The following is a 15,848-nucleotide window of genomic DNA, read 5'->3' on the forward strand; positions in this document are numbered from 1 at the left end:
TTTGGGAAATCATGTGTTTTTAGAACACTTCACATATGATCACGTTTCCACATGTGTAGTTTCATGTTCTCACATGTTGCTTTAAATGTTGTCACATTTTATCACATTAACTTCACATAAGATCACATATGATCACATGAAAACATGTGTTTTTGGAACACTTCATGTGAAATTCATGTGTTTTTTCCATAAGGGATAGGCAACAGCTACAGCCTAGTCTGCTAAGTGTTTGCTAAGTGCACCAGTTTCTGAATTAGCCTGCCAGATAAACATGATGAGTGGCAACAAAGGCTTGTTTGTGGAATAAACTCAGTGTGTTATTATGGTCACGTAACGGATCATAAACGTTTGTTTTTAATAATCTCTGTTGACACTAATGATGCAGTGAAAAGTCAATTTATTAGAGTCCATTTGCACAGGTAGATAGCTAATCGTAGTTCTCTAACTAAGCCTTATGCCGGGATATATGCTAGGGTCAGTAGTATTTGTCTTGCATATTCAACAATCTTCAGTTAAAACAATACGCTTGGAAAGAGAATACTTCACAAATATCAGAATATAAACATTTGTAGAGCCCTAGAGATATAATAATTGTTTACATTTGACAGATTGTGACGCAATCCACTTTCCATGTTTGTTTTTTCGTAGGGTATTTTTATTTCTTGATGAAAATGATTGTCTTTTGAACTGAGTGGCTGACTGAATTTGATTTAGCTTTACATTGTAGGTCTCAATGAACATGTAGGCTGTTGCTGTCACGTTCCTGACCTGTTTTCCTTTTTTCTTGTATTTATTTAGTTGGTCAGGGCGTGAGTTGGGTGGGTTGGTCTATGTGTGTTTTTCTATGTTGGGGTTTTTTGTGTTCGGCCTGGTATGATTCTCAGAGGCAGCTGTAGATCGTTTGTCCCTGATTGAGAATCATACTAAGGCAGCCGGGGTTTCACGTGTGTTTTGTGGGTGGTTGTATCGCGTGTCTGCATTCGTGCCACACGGGACTGTTTGTCGATTGTTTTCATGGTGTTCTTTTGTTTCGTGTTCAGTTTCGATATAATAAATAATCATGGACACTAATCACTCCGCATATTGGTCTGATCCTTCTCGGCTTTCCTCCTCTCCAGCGCAGCCAGTGCCTATACCACGCACCAGGTCTACAGTGCGTCTCAGCCGGCCAGAGTCTGCCGTCTGCCCAGCGGCGCCTGAACTGCCTGCCTGCTCAGCGCTGTTTGAGCTGCCTGCCTTCCCAGCGCTGTCCGTCTGTTATGAGCCGTCCAGCCAGGACCAGCCAGAGCCGTCCAGCCAGGACCAGCCAGAGCCGTCCAGCCAGGACCAGCCAGAGCCGTCCAGCCAGGACCAGCCAGAGCCGTCCAGCCAGGACCAGCCAGAGCCGTCCAGCCAGGATCCGCCAGAGCCGTCCAGCCAGGATCCGCCAGAGCCAGCCAGCCAGGATCCGCCAGAGCCAGCCAGCCAGGATCCGCCAGAGCCAGCCAGCCAGGATCCGCCCCTCAGTCCGGTGCTGTCCCTCAGTCCGGTGCTGTCCCTCAGTCCGGTGCTGCCCCTCAGTCCGGTGCTGCCCCTCAGTCCGGTGCTGCCCCTCAGTCCGGTGCTGCCCCTCAGTCCGGTGCTGCCCCTCAGTCCGGTGCTGCCTTTTGGTAGAGTGGGTTTGACATGGAGGGTGGCCATTGGGAGGAGACCACGGAGGCGGGGTTTGACTATGGTGGGTTGGGGACCACGACCAGCGCCAGAGCCGCCACCGTGGACAGACGCCCACCCAGACCCTCCCCTAGAGTTTATGCGGGTGCGCCCGGAGTTCGCACCTTAAGGGGGGGGTTATGTCACGTTCCTGACCTGTTTTCCTTTTTTCTTGTATTTATTTAGTTGGTCAGGGCGTGAGTTGGGTGGGTTGGTCTATGTGTGTTTTTCTATGTTGGGGTTTTTTGTGTTCGGCCTGGTATGATTCTCAGTCAGAGGCAGCTGTAGATCGTTTGTCCCTGATTGAGAATCATACTAAGGCAGCCGGGGTTTCACGTGTGTTTTGTGGGTGGTTGTATCGCGTGTCTGCATTCGTGCCACACGGGACTGTTTGTCGATTGTTTTCATGGTGTTCTTTTGTTTCGTGTTCAGTTTCGATATAATAAATAATCATGGACACTAATCACTCCGCATATTGGTCTGATCCTTCTCGCCTCTTACGACGATCGTTACAGTTGCCCTTTCTCTCTGGGGCTGTGCTATATCTATGCTTGTTATCTTTGACCTTTGACTCATCTTTGACCTTCCAGTGTCAGCCATGTGATCCCTCTGAGCTGCAGCTGTCCCATTGACTTTGAGTTCCAGGTGTACATCATCCAGCCACACAAGGCCTTCTCTGTCCAGCCCCTGTCAGGTAACTCCAATCAACAGACCTGGTAGCACTTTTACATTAGGCCACTGAATAAAGTGGTAATAATACCATTATGTTAGAGTCCTGATGACAGATGATAGAACAAGATAGCAACAACATCTTAACAGCTCAGTCAGACAGACAGTGAGGATAACACCTGTATTATTCTATCTACAGTTGGTATATATTCTGTGATTAATGTATTAAGCCCACGAATCTCATTGCCAGATGTGTATCAATTTATTTTTAAGTATTTGACGGTAGGATCACTTCTGGTTCACAATAAGGTTCCGGCTATGTTTTTGTGTTAGTTCCTTGAGGTGATTAGTTTAAACTTTGAACCACATAATCATTTTTTTGTTTGTTGCTGACACCCAGACTAACCTCTATGAACTCACGTAATATTATTAGCTCATTACCTAGCCCTGACCTGTGATTCCTCAACACCACCATCATGGCTTGTGTCTGAATTACTGTGGAAAGATGCTCATGATCTGCAACAGCCACATTGACATAAAGCAGTCAGGGACTCTTTTTGCTTGCTGTTTTGTCTCTGGCATTGATGGTGATGCTTTCCAGACAATGAGTGATGCTGGATTTCCGGGGTTACGCAAATAGCCTAGTACTCAGACTGGGTAGAGAGATCTGAAAGACTATCTCTATGTTTTCCGTGTTTTGAGGGGTTCGAAGTGTTGAGTTTAGGTAGGCCTACGTATTGTTTTCTTTTCAAAAAATGCATTATTGGTCAAAATTCTGAGTTTGTCAAGACCGGTATAATCCTTTGTTGGTGTTTGATTCTAGGAGTGATTCCAGCCAATGGGAAGGTGGAGGTGACCGTCACATTCAGGCCATTCCAGTATGACACGTCCCAGGTCACTCTACAGGTGGTCATCTCCCAGTTCAACTCCAAACCCTACGTCTGCACACTCAGCGGGTCGTCCTAGCCCCACCTGGCACTCACGTATCCCAGAACCATTTTGAAATGTTAAAGGTTAGTTCATCAAACACTATATTGAATTATGCCATTTTTACCAGGTCATAGTTACAATTATATACATATTTGATATATGGTCAGCAAAGTTCCTGTTTTCTTGGTTTGTGTCACGTTATTAGTTGTTATTTTGTGTAATTGCGAGTTCCATCAATTGATGCACTAAGCCAAATATATTTCTTTACTGCTAAGAATGGAAAATATGTGATTGTTAAGTGGTTACAATATCCTTCTGTAAACAATGCTTACGCACATTTCATAGAGCGGGTGCTATTGTGAGAGAGACCAAGTGCAGCACATGTACTGTATTGAAACTCTGTCTGCAAACTTTGAAAATAGCAATTGTACAAACATTTAGAGAGATGAAAATGAACTCTTGCAGCGAAGAACCATACAAGTGCATACTGTTCCATTTTCATATAATCAAATGTTTCTCTCTTTCTAAGTGTGTATATAACACATTAGGAATTGTACAGTTGATAGATACTTGAATAATCCCCCCCCCCCCCCAAAAAAGTATAATGATGTATCATATTTATCTACATTTTCTTGAAAATGCACATATATGGTTCTTCTGCACGATTCTAGTTATGATGATATCCTTTTGTTTAATTGATTTCTGTTCATGGCTAACTTCTTTGTTTAGTCCTGGGCTACAGACTCAAAACCACGCACAGTCACTTATAATGATAAACAGGTTCTTCTTGTTTCTAGTCTGTATATAAAATATAATTTTGATTCAGTTCCCATGAGAAAATGGGTGTACTCCATCACTGACAGTGGACGAGTTTTACTCCCCTGTGTTATGACTAAGAGGAGTTAATGATTTATTAAGCAAGGGAACTGCAGTTATATCAAAATGCATCGGTATCCAATCCATTCAATGTGTGCGCTTCGGATCAAATATTCCCATGTTTACTTCTCCCTGGACCTGCAATAAAAGATATGAAGATAAGATATGAATGAGTTAATTGAAGAATTGGCGGATTGAGTTGCACCCTCTTTTGCCCTCAGAACAGCCTCAATTCATCAGGACATGAACTACAAGGTGTCAAAAGCGTTCCACAGGGATGCTGGCCCACGTTGAGTGTAATACTTCCCACAGTTGTGTCAATTTGATTTGAAGTTGGCTGGATGTCCTTTGGGTGGTGGACTATTCTTGATACACACGGGAAACTGTTGAGCTTGAAAAATCCAGTAACATTTTAGTTCTTGACACCCTCAAACCCGTGCGCCTGGCACCTACTACCATACAAAGGCACTTACATCTTTTGTCTTGCCCATTCATCCTCCGAATGGCACACATGTACAATTCATGTCTAAATTGTCTCAAGGCTTCAAAATCCTTCTTTAACCTGTCTCCTCCCCTTCATCTACACTGATACCATGGGAAGATTATTGTTTATTTTGTTTAGTAAATATTGATAGGATATATCTACTCTTACAATGCCAACAGCCCCAATGACAGTATCAAAGTCAAATTATTAGCTAAGTACACAATTAAGTTATTAATGGCAGATAAAGCCTGGTAAGTTATTAGTCAACTATAGCTATGTTGAGCTCTGGAGGTCTTCCAGCAGGCAGTCCCCAAGATACAGTACTTAGCGCTCTCTCTTTTACTCCATTAGCATTAGGTTTTGGCCCTAGGCCTAGAGTGATGAAAACAAACTATTATTGACATTTTTCTGCAGTGAGCTAAATCAGGGTCACACAGAGTGTTTCTTGGTATTCTTAAACAAATTTTCTGTGAAACAAAAGTTTACACCTCACACACATGGTTATGGGTTTAAAAAAAGAAGACGCCTGTACCATGTCAGATATAGCGTTAAAATGTATTACATTTTCAGTTTGCGTCCCAATATTACTGAAATATCACAAAACCGTTTGACATAGAAACATCGGATTTTCAGCATTTAAAAAAAAAAGTAGATTAATTATGAAATTACCAAAAAATATATGAGTAACATTCCACAGGTGAAGCCACTAGAGGGTAATTTGGTCATTTGACTGCAGGAAATGTGCTACATACATTTATTGGTGTTGTTTCTGATCCAGTCAACAGGAGAAAGACATGGGACATGCAAAATACGTTTTGTTTGTTGACAGTCGTGGGCCTCCACCTGTCTCCTTGATACAGCCTCTTGCCAAAACCAAGCAGAGGTCAATGCGGACACCTGAAAAGTCAAAGATACTGCAACCATTTAACTCCTGCTGTACCAAGGGTGCGTTTCCAGAAAGCCTTCTAGCTGACATCACACCGTATTTATCTTGAAAACCCAGCTGCACAGAGATAAGAGTCATACTAGAAATAAAGGACAATGTTAGCTACGGGGCTTTCGAGAACCTCACTCCAGTTCATTGAGCAGACTATACAATGATGTAGATAATGAGGTAATCATATGAATATGAACATATCTGGTGTGTGATTGGTATTGTATGATTTCAATAGACTGTAAGGGAGAGAAGAGAGAGTGATGTGAAGCTGAGCCTGAAGACAGCAGTTGATGTGTCCGCCTCTGCTGGAGTGGTCAAGATACTGATACAACAGACTGATAAACTGAGCTCTAAAGACCTGAGGGAAGGTACTTGGACAAGTTTTACACCCTTAATCAACTTTCACACCAGTAATCAACATACATTAGATTTTCTCTAAGAGATGAAGGAGTGTCATTCACTATTCACTTAATGTAAAGAGGGGAGAAACCGGGTTTGTCGGATGACTTGTTTGCTAGTATGACTGAAAGCTAACTCAGATGATTCAAAGTCTGGAATGCTTAATTCATTGCCATTTGGGTCTGCTGCAGACTGTATTTGCTGTTACTAAGTTACAGATATACAGTTGAAGTCGGAAGTTTACATACACTTAGGTTGGAGTCATTAAAACCCGTTTTTCAACCATACCACAAATTTCTTGTTAACAAACTAGTTTTGGCAAGTCGGTTAGGATATTTACTTTGTGCATGACACAAGTAATTTTTCCAACAATTGTTTACAGACAGATTATTTCACTTATAAATCACTGTATCACAATTTCAGTGGATCAGAAGTTTACAAACACTAAGCTGACTGTGCCTTTAAACAGCTTGGAAAATTTCAGAAAAGGATGTCATGACTTTAGAAGCTTCTGATAGGCTAATTGACATAATTTGAGTCAATTAGAGGTGTACCTGTGGATGTATTTCAAGGCCTACCTTCAAACTCAGTGCCTCTTTGCTTGACATCATGGGAAAATCAAAAGATATCAGCCAAGACCTCAGAAAAAAAATGGTAGACCGCCACAAGTCTGGTCCATCCTTGGGAGCAATTTCCAAATGCCTGAAGGTACCACGTTCATCTGTACAAACAATAGTACGCAAGTATAAACACCACGGGACCACTCAGCCGTTATACCGCTCAGGAAGGAGACGTGTTCTGTCTCCTAGAGATGAACGTACTTTGGTGCGAAAAGTGCAAATCAATCCCAGAACAACAGCAAAGGACCTTGTGAAAATGCTGGAGGAAACAGGTACAAAAGTATCTATATCCACAGTAAAACGAGTCCTATATCGACAACCTGAAAAGGTAAAAGCCACTACTCCAAAACCGCCATAAAAAAAACAGACTACGGTTTGCCACTGCAAACCGGGACAAAGATTGTACGTTTTGGAGAAATGTCCTCTGGTCTGATGAAACAAAAATAGAACTGTCATAATGATAATGATAATTATGTTTGGAGGGAAATGGGAGAGGCTTGAAAGCCGAAGAACACCATCCCAACCGTGAAGCACGGGGGTGACAGCATCATGTTGTGGGGGTGCTTTGCTGCAGGAGGGTCTGGTGCACTTCACAAAATAGATGGCATCATGAGGGAGGAAAATGTGGATATATTGAAGAAACATCTCAAGACATCAGTCAGGAAGTTAATGCTTGGTCGCAAATGGGTCTTCCAAATGGACAATGACCCCCAGCATATTTCCAAAGTTGTGGCAAAATGGCTTAAGTACAACAAAGTCAAAGTATTGGAGTGGCCATCACAAATCCCCGACCTCAATCCTATAGAAAATTTGTGGGCAGAACTGAAAAAGCATGTGCGAGCAAGGAGGCCTACAAACCTGACTCAGTTACACCAGCTCTGTCAGGAGGAATGGGCCAAAATTCACCCAACTTATTGTGGGAAGCTTGTGAAAGGATACCCAAAACGTTTGACCCAAGTTAAACAATTTAAAGGCAATGCTACCAAATACTAATTTAGTGTATGTAAACTTCTGACCCACTGGGAATGTGATGAAATAAATAAAAGCTTAAATAAATCATTCTCTCTACTATTATTCCGACATTTCACATTCTTAAAATAAAGTGGTGATCCTAACTGACCTAAGACAGGGAATATTTACTGTTATTAAATGTCAGGAATTGTGAAAAACTGAGTTTAAATGTATTTGGCTACGGTGTATGTAAACGTCAACTGTGTATGTATATATATTTTTTTACAATTCAGTCATGATGGCCCAACCTAAGCTGTGCCTCCAGACAAGACAGATGAAGGAGGCATTCTTTGAGACCAGGGTTCGACAGGACATCCAGGAGGAGAGAGCCAATCATCTCAGATGGTGAAGAACCATAATTTACTCACATTAATAATCATGAACAGTGCATTCGGAAGGTATTCAGACCCCTTGACTTTTTCCACATTTTGTTACATTACAGCCTTATTCTAAAATGCATAATTTTTTTATTTTCTTCAATCTACACACAATACCCCATAATGACAAAGCAGAAACAGGTTGATATTTTTTTGCAATTGTATAAAAAAAATAAAAACCTATCACATTTACATAAGAATTCAGACCCTTTACTCAGTACTTTGTTGAAGCATCTTTGGCAGCAATTACAGCCTCGATTTTTCTTGGGTATGACGCTACAAGCGTGTCACACCTGTATTTGGGGAGTTTCTCCCATTATTCTCTGCCGATCCTCTCAAGCTCTGTCAGGTTGGATGGGGAGCGTTGCTGCACAGCTATTTTCAGGTCTCTCCAGAGATGGTCAGTCAGGTTCAAGTCCTGGCTCTGGCTGGGCCACTCAACGACATTCAGAGACTTGTCCCGAAGCCACTCCTGCGTTTTCTTGACTGTGTGCTTAGGGTCGTTGTCCTCTTGGAAGGTGAACCTTCGCCAATGTCTGAGGTTTTCATCAAGGGTCTCTCTGTACTTTCCTCCATTCCCTCAAACACCTCCCTGACCAAGGCCCCTCTTCAATGATTGTTTAGTTTTGCCTGGCGGCCAGCTCTAGGAAGAGTCTTGGTGGTTCCAAACTTCTTCCATTTAAGAATGATGGAGGCAACTGTTTTCTTGGGGACCTTCAATGGTGCAGACATTTTGTGGTACTCTTCCCCAGATCTGTGGCTCGCAACGATCCTGTCTCGGAGCTTTACCGACAATTCCTTCGACCTCATGGCTTGGTTTTTGCTCTGACATGCACTGTCAACTGTGGGACCTTATATAGACAGGTGTGTGCCTTTCCAAATCATGTCCAATCAATTGAATTGACCACAGGTGGACTCCAATCAAGTTGTAGAAACATCTCAAGGATGATCAATGGAAACAGGATGCACCTGAGCTCAATTTCGAGTATCATAGCAAAGGGACTGAATAAGGTATTTCATTTTTTTTTTTTTAAGTTAATTTGCAAACATTTCTAATTACCTGTTTTTGCTTTGCCATTATGTGGTATGGTGTGTAGATTGATGAGGAAAAGTACATTTTAGAATAAGTCTGTAACGTAACAATGTGGAAAAAGTAAAGGGGTCTGAATACTTTCCGAAGGCACTGTAGATGACCATATCTATGATTATGTACTAAATGTCATAGGTCACTCAAACTGTACTGTAGATAAGGATTTTTTTTGATAAAGGCAAGTTCACCTTGGGAAGGACCCTGTCTCGACACAGACCAAAATACAGGTTTTGGAGGAGAGAGATTTTGCAGATTATGAATATATGGTAAGATTTGTAATTTATCATGATAGTCATAATAATCATAAAACACTGTTGCTGTATGTTCTATATCCAACATGTTCATGTTTTCCTCTGCTCTGGCTTTGTTTTCTCATCACTTGTGCAGCAATCTGGGCAACCAGTTTTTCTCCGGTTTGCATACCGTATTGTAACTATGATTTATATACACAACATGACCAAAAGTATGTGGACACTGCTCGTCGAACATCTCATTCCAAAATCATGGCATTAATGTGGAGTTGGTCCCCCCTTTGCTGCTACAACAGCCTCCACTCTTTTTGGAAGGCGTTCCACTAGATGTTGGAATATTGCTGCAGGGACCTGCTTCCATTCAGCCACAAGATCATTAGTGAGGTCGAGCACTGATGTTGGGCGATTAGGCCAGGCTTGCAGTCGGCATTCCAATTCAAGTCAAAGGTGTTGAATGGGGTTGAGGTCAGGGCTCTGTGCAGACCAGTCAAGTTCTTCCACACTGATCTCGACAAACCATTTCTGTATGGACCTCGCTTTGTGTGCGGGGGCATTGTCATGCTGAATCAGGAAAGGGCCTTCTCCAAACTGTTGCCACAAAGTTGGAAGCACAGAATCATCTAGAATGTCATTGTATGCTGTAGCATCAACATTTCCCTTCACTGGAACTAAGGGGCCTAGCCCAAACCATGAAAAACAGCCCCAGACAATTATTCCTTCTCCACCAAACTTGGCATCTGCCAAACCCAGATTCGTCCGTCAAACCCAGAATCACGCTTAACTGGGGGTAGCAGGTAGCCTAGTGGTTAGAGTGATGGACTAGTAACCAAAAAGTTGCAAGATCAAATCCCCGAGCTGACAAGGTAAACATCTGTCGTTCTGCCCCTGTACAAGGCAGTTAACCCACTGTTCCTAGGCTGTCATTGAAAATAAGAATTTGTTCTTAACTGACTTGCCTAGTTAAATAAAGGTACAATAAAAATAAAAAAATGAACATCTGGTTAAGTGTGATTCATCACTCCAGAGAATGTGTTTCCACTGCTCCAGAGTCCATTTGTGGTGGGCTTTACACCACTCCAGCCAACGCTTGGCATTGCGATCTTAGGCTTGCGTGCGGCTGCTCGGCCATGGAAACCCATTTCATTAAGCTCCCAAAGAACAGTTATTGCGATGACGTTGCTTACAGAGGCAGTTTGGAACTCGGTAGTGAGTGTTTACCACGCTACGCGCTTCAGCACCCGGCGGTCCCGTTCTGTGTGGTCTACCACTTCATGGCTGAGTCGTTGTTGTTCCTTGACGTTTCCACTTCACAAAAACAGAACTTACAGTTGACCGGGGCAGCTCTAGCAGGGCAGACATTTGACGAACTGACTTGTTGGAAAGGTGGCCTCCTATGATGGTGCCACGTTGAAAGTCACTGAGGTCTTCAGGAAGGCCATTCTACTGCCAATGTTTGTCTATGGAGATTGCATGTCTGTGTGCTCAATTTTGTACAACTGTCAGCAACGGGTGGGGCTGAAATAGACGAATCCACTAATTTGAAGGGGTGTCCACATACTTTTGTATATGTAGTGTATTAAGTTATTTTTCTTAGAACTGCATTGCTGGTTAAGGGCTTGTAAGTAAGCATTTCACTGTTGTATTCGGCGCGTGTGACAAATACAATTTGATTTGATTTGGTTTGAAGTCAGGCTGTGCAACTGTATTTGAGTTTTATTGAGAACGGCCAGTAAATGTATAAAGCCAACCGTAGTGACTTTAAATTAGATATACAACATGACGCTGTAATGTCAGGGAGAGCTACTGCTATTGCTGTTTCTTCTAAAGGGGAACAGATGACAGATCTCTCCCAGGACACTTAACAGCACTTCCTCTCCTTTCTTTCTGTTTATTGGCTGTATTTACTCGGTTCTTTACAGGCCACCATTGTTTTTAGAGAGGCCAATCACTCCACTTGGTGATTGGATAAACTCCTTTCATGTGTCTTCTCTGGAGTCTGGAGCTCAGGCCAGGAACCAAAATAGCCTTTACACCTCTTCCCTATGCCTTGTCCCTCATCTGTGTTTCATATGTTTGTGTAACAGAGGTAATTTAGTGACCATGCTAGTGTGATGATCAGTAACCTTACCTGAGACTTGAAGAGTTGCAATGGCTCCCCTAGCAAATGCCTAGGCTTTGGCTTAGTGGGCTAATGCGTTCTCCCGGGATTGATCCCTGTTAGTCACACTTGCTCGTATTCTGAACATGACGAACGCCCAGCTTAATTCCAGGTTAGAAAAGGAGAGGTGAGGAAGGAGAGCGACTTTGCTAGAGGCCAACCTAAGCTCTCTACCAGACAGGTCCTGCGTAACACAGGCCAGGTAAGCATGTCAAAACGGACCTGTTTGCCTCTAAAATGGCATCAAATGGAATGCATATTGCTTTTTCCCCCCGAGTATGAAAGCTGCTTTCATCGATTTTCTTTTTCACAATCAAAACATCTGTTCTTTTTGTACCTTCCAGCCACCGGTGGGCACGCCTTCCTTTCGCATGTACTCCAGCAGTCATCTGGAGATCAGGCAAAGAGCTCTGAGGCTCTTCCAGCAGGCAGCCCGCAAGGTACAGTACTTAGCCCTCTCTCTTTCACTCCATTGGCCTTAGATTAGGCCCTATAGGCATCGAGTGCCTCATCCCAGCCCACTCAACACAATGGTTTCACTCACAAACCACAAGCCAAAACCCTGTGAGACGGTGTGTATACTCTCTCTGATAACGATCTTAAGCCATGTCATAAGATGGTGTAGTAGTCCCTGTAGTATGTCTGGGATGGGAATTCCTAAGGTCAGCTATATTTAATGATGTAGCCTACATTCAACCAAATGCCAAACTGTAAAACCAGTATGTTATACAATACCTCATAGGCAGTTGGAAAGCTGACAATGTCCAAGTCCTGGTTCTCTTTAATATCATATTTCTCCCAATGCATACTTGAAAATATTTTTGGGTTTTGTATTTATATCATTCTCTATTTGAGCAAGAAAGATGTACCGTAACAGATGTCATACAGCACGAAGAGGGTTTACTTATAAACATGCATAACCTTTTGAAACAACACGACTTCTAAGTGAGTGCACCATGTGTTTCAGGTGGTGATTCAATGTCGTGTGAACAACAGACTGGTCTCGTTGAGGCAGCTGACTCAAAGCTTGAAGTGCCTGTCCACAGGAGTAAGAGGTATTGCACTGTTGAGACCCCACAGGGCAAACGTGTTCTCTATTTGACACAGGCATATGATCAAAATACATACCTGAACGATGCAGCACACACATTTGTTGTGCCAAAATAGAAAAATCTATCTTAAAATTATTTGAACCCCCCAAGTCATTTTGATGTTGGAAGCAAGCAAGATGCATCATTTTTCTGTTTTCAGTTGAGGAGGAGCCCTTTCATCCCCCGAAGATCTCACCAGACAACGTGATTCCTTTCACATTCCCCCATCTTCTCTCTTCCTAACCAGTCTGATGAACTGGTAAGTGCAGTGCACTTTGATAAAAAAGCCACCTTGTTCATGCATGGACTACTTGCAAAGAAGGAACACTGATTTGATTTGCCCAGTAGCTTGTATTCATTGAAATGATTTAGTGAAAATGACCATAACGTAGTGTTGGCCTTCTATGCCCAGGCTCCCAATGCATGGGGTGCCGTCCCTGTTAGGCCTATTGAGGTCCTGGTCAGACGACACACTCCATTCTTCAATCTGAAGGTACATTTACATGACAGGTCTTTGCCTGAATAAAGAATCGTTGATGTTGCTTGTACATTGTAGCACTAACAACTAGCTATGTTTGCCTTTCAGTCACTGCTGATGATGACAGGGATTTTGCTTATAAATTGTACAGTAACATGCTCACTTCTGTCCCATTACATGTGTTGTTTTTCAAGGTTCCCCAGCACTACAAGTTAATGGGGTACCAGCCTGTTTCGGCCTTTGAGGCTGCAGCTAGCTACATTCCCCCAACCCAGCCCGCTATGCACTGGGGCACAGGTGAGCCAAGAGACTCTGTGGGACGCTTACGTAGGTGGTGTGTAATACACGGATCCATTTATACAAAAGCAAATAAATCAAAGTCAATCTTTTAAGCCTTTTATGAGATGATGTACAAGTGATATAACATAAACAATGATGTGAAACAGCAATAACCCTGAGAACTCTGAATGGTTTGATTGATTACTTAATGGGGTCACTGTCCGAGACTAGGATCTGCTCTGCTCCTCTGACATCCAATAGCGTGTGTGTATTTGCTCATACTGATACAGCAATAACCTCATTGTTTATGTAATCAAACCATTATTAAAAAAAAAAAAAAAATCCTATAGTTTCCCATGGTTGACAAGACTGTGACAAGACAATCATTAATCACCCTTCTCCAGAGCTCATGGTCCCCACTTAGCTCCCATCATACAAACACTTACTCATTTGCGGTCAGCTCTCCATAGCAAACTATTTACCACAACATTACTTATTACAGAAACATCCTACAACTGTCAGATCTGATCTTACTTTAGGACAACGTCAAGTAGGATTTTTGCAATTGCAGAACTAGAGTTTCTAATAGATTGGCCCCATCTCATTAATATGATTTTTATAGTGTATCTCTACTCTTGCCAGCATGGCTGTTATACGAGACTGATAAATCTTTTTTTCTTTTTTTCTCTGCTGGGTCATATTCATTAGGGAACACTGTAGGAAAACATTTTGTAACGGAAAACAAAAATGTGTGTTTGGTATTGAACAAGTTCAGGTCGTCTCTCCTGTTTCAGTCTCCTAATGCACTGGTTACTTACGTGGTTGTGTCCCTGTCTTTCAGGATGAACTGTGGCCCAGGGTGATCCGTTCTCCCTCGGGGTGTGGTGGCCGAGCCAGAGGGCGAGCAGGATGTGGAGCAGGAGGACGAGTGTCCCAGTCTGAGCTTCACGGCCCCCACCGCCCTGCTAAAGCCTCCCTACGCACACCCCCTCAGAATCTTTGTAAGGCAATATCACAGAATATGATAGAACACATGTATTTATTTATTTACAGTATATCACTGGAGGCTGGTGGGAGGCGCTATAGGAGGACGGGCTCATTGTAATGGCTGGAATTGAATAAATGTAACGGTATGAAACACATAAAACATGGAAACCACGTTTGACTCCGTTCCAATTATTCTATTTCATTCCAGCCATTACAACAACCCCGTCCTCCTATAGCTCCACCCACCAGCCTCCACTGCTGTATAAATTAATGTGTTCATCATGCATATCTACAGTATGGACCACGTCTATGTCATATCTCCAGTAAATATCTCCAGGTTGTCCATTATAAGGCTGTATACAGTAGATGTAGTCGTAATGATTGGTCTTACTATCATGCATAGTGTTGGAAATGTTTTGTTGGAATCTCTGTCATAATGATTCCCACAACAGCTGTTCCTCTTCTCAATAGTGGAATCCTTCACTGGGCCTGAGAATATCGATAATTGTGAATCATTTTGCATTGATAATTTATACTGCTCATGTTCCATGTTGGACTTTGTTCTGCTCTGTAGAACCCAGCCCCCGGTCTCCATGCTTTCAAAGCTGACCCCCTCTACCTAGAGTGTGACCTGGAGTTCCACCTGTGTCCACTGCCCCGGTACACCATCCCAAAGCCCTCTGTGTTTGGAATGCACTCCCCCAGCACTCAGAAGATATTTTTAGACCGAACAGTAAGTCTCTCATATCAAGAGGAGTTATTAAGCAAAAACTTACATTTTTGTGTACTAGCATTGCATTTCTATATAATTAAAACATAATTAAAAATAATAGAATAGAATACCTTGATTTTTCACACAATGTGGACATTTGTGGTAATTGAGACTAAAGCCAAAGCTGTTTTTACAACAATTACACAATTCTTTATCCTGATCAAATTGCAGGATGTGATCCGTGGCGTGATGACCTGGAAGAAGTTCCCATCGGCTGCCTTGGCCTCTCTGTCCAACAGTCCCACACTCACCAGTAGCTGGGCCCCGCGCATGTAAGGATCCAGTAGCACAGCTTTACAGGGCTCACATCACACATACAGCTGCGTGACAGTGTCTTAACGGTACATGATGTACTAACTCATCTATACTATGTGTTCTTGAGCAAACAGTGCAAAGTATAGACTGTTGTTCTTCACACACAACTGAACACTTTTTATTAATGAGCTTATCTTGTTTGGTCATCTTGTTTGACCAGCTCACAGCCGAGGTTTCATGGTACTGGGATGCTATGGGTAGGTAGATAGCACAGGAGGTTGGTGACACCTTAATTGGGGAGGACGGGCTCGTGGGAATTACAGGAATAGAATGAGTGGAATGGTATCAAATACATCAAACACCTGGTTTCCAGGCATTTGATGCCATTCCATTTGCTCCATTCCAGCCATTATAATGAGCCGTTCTCCCCTCAGCAGGCTCCTGTGGGAGATAGTTAGTTAGGATTGTTTTGCTATTATATGCAGATTTTCCATT

This window comes from Salvelinus namaycush, chromosome 7, assembly GCF_016432855.1.
Source record: "Salvelinus namaycush isolate Seneca chromosome 7, SaNama_1.0, whole genome shotgun sequence".
NCBI lineage: Eukaryota > Metazoa > Chordata > Actinopteri > Salmoniformes > Salmonidae > Salvelinus > Salvelinus namaycush.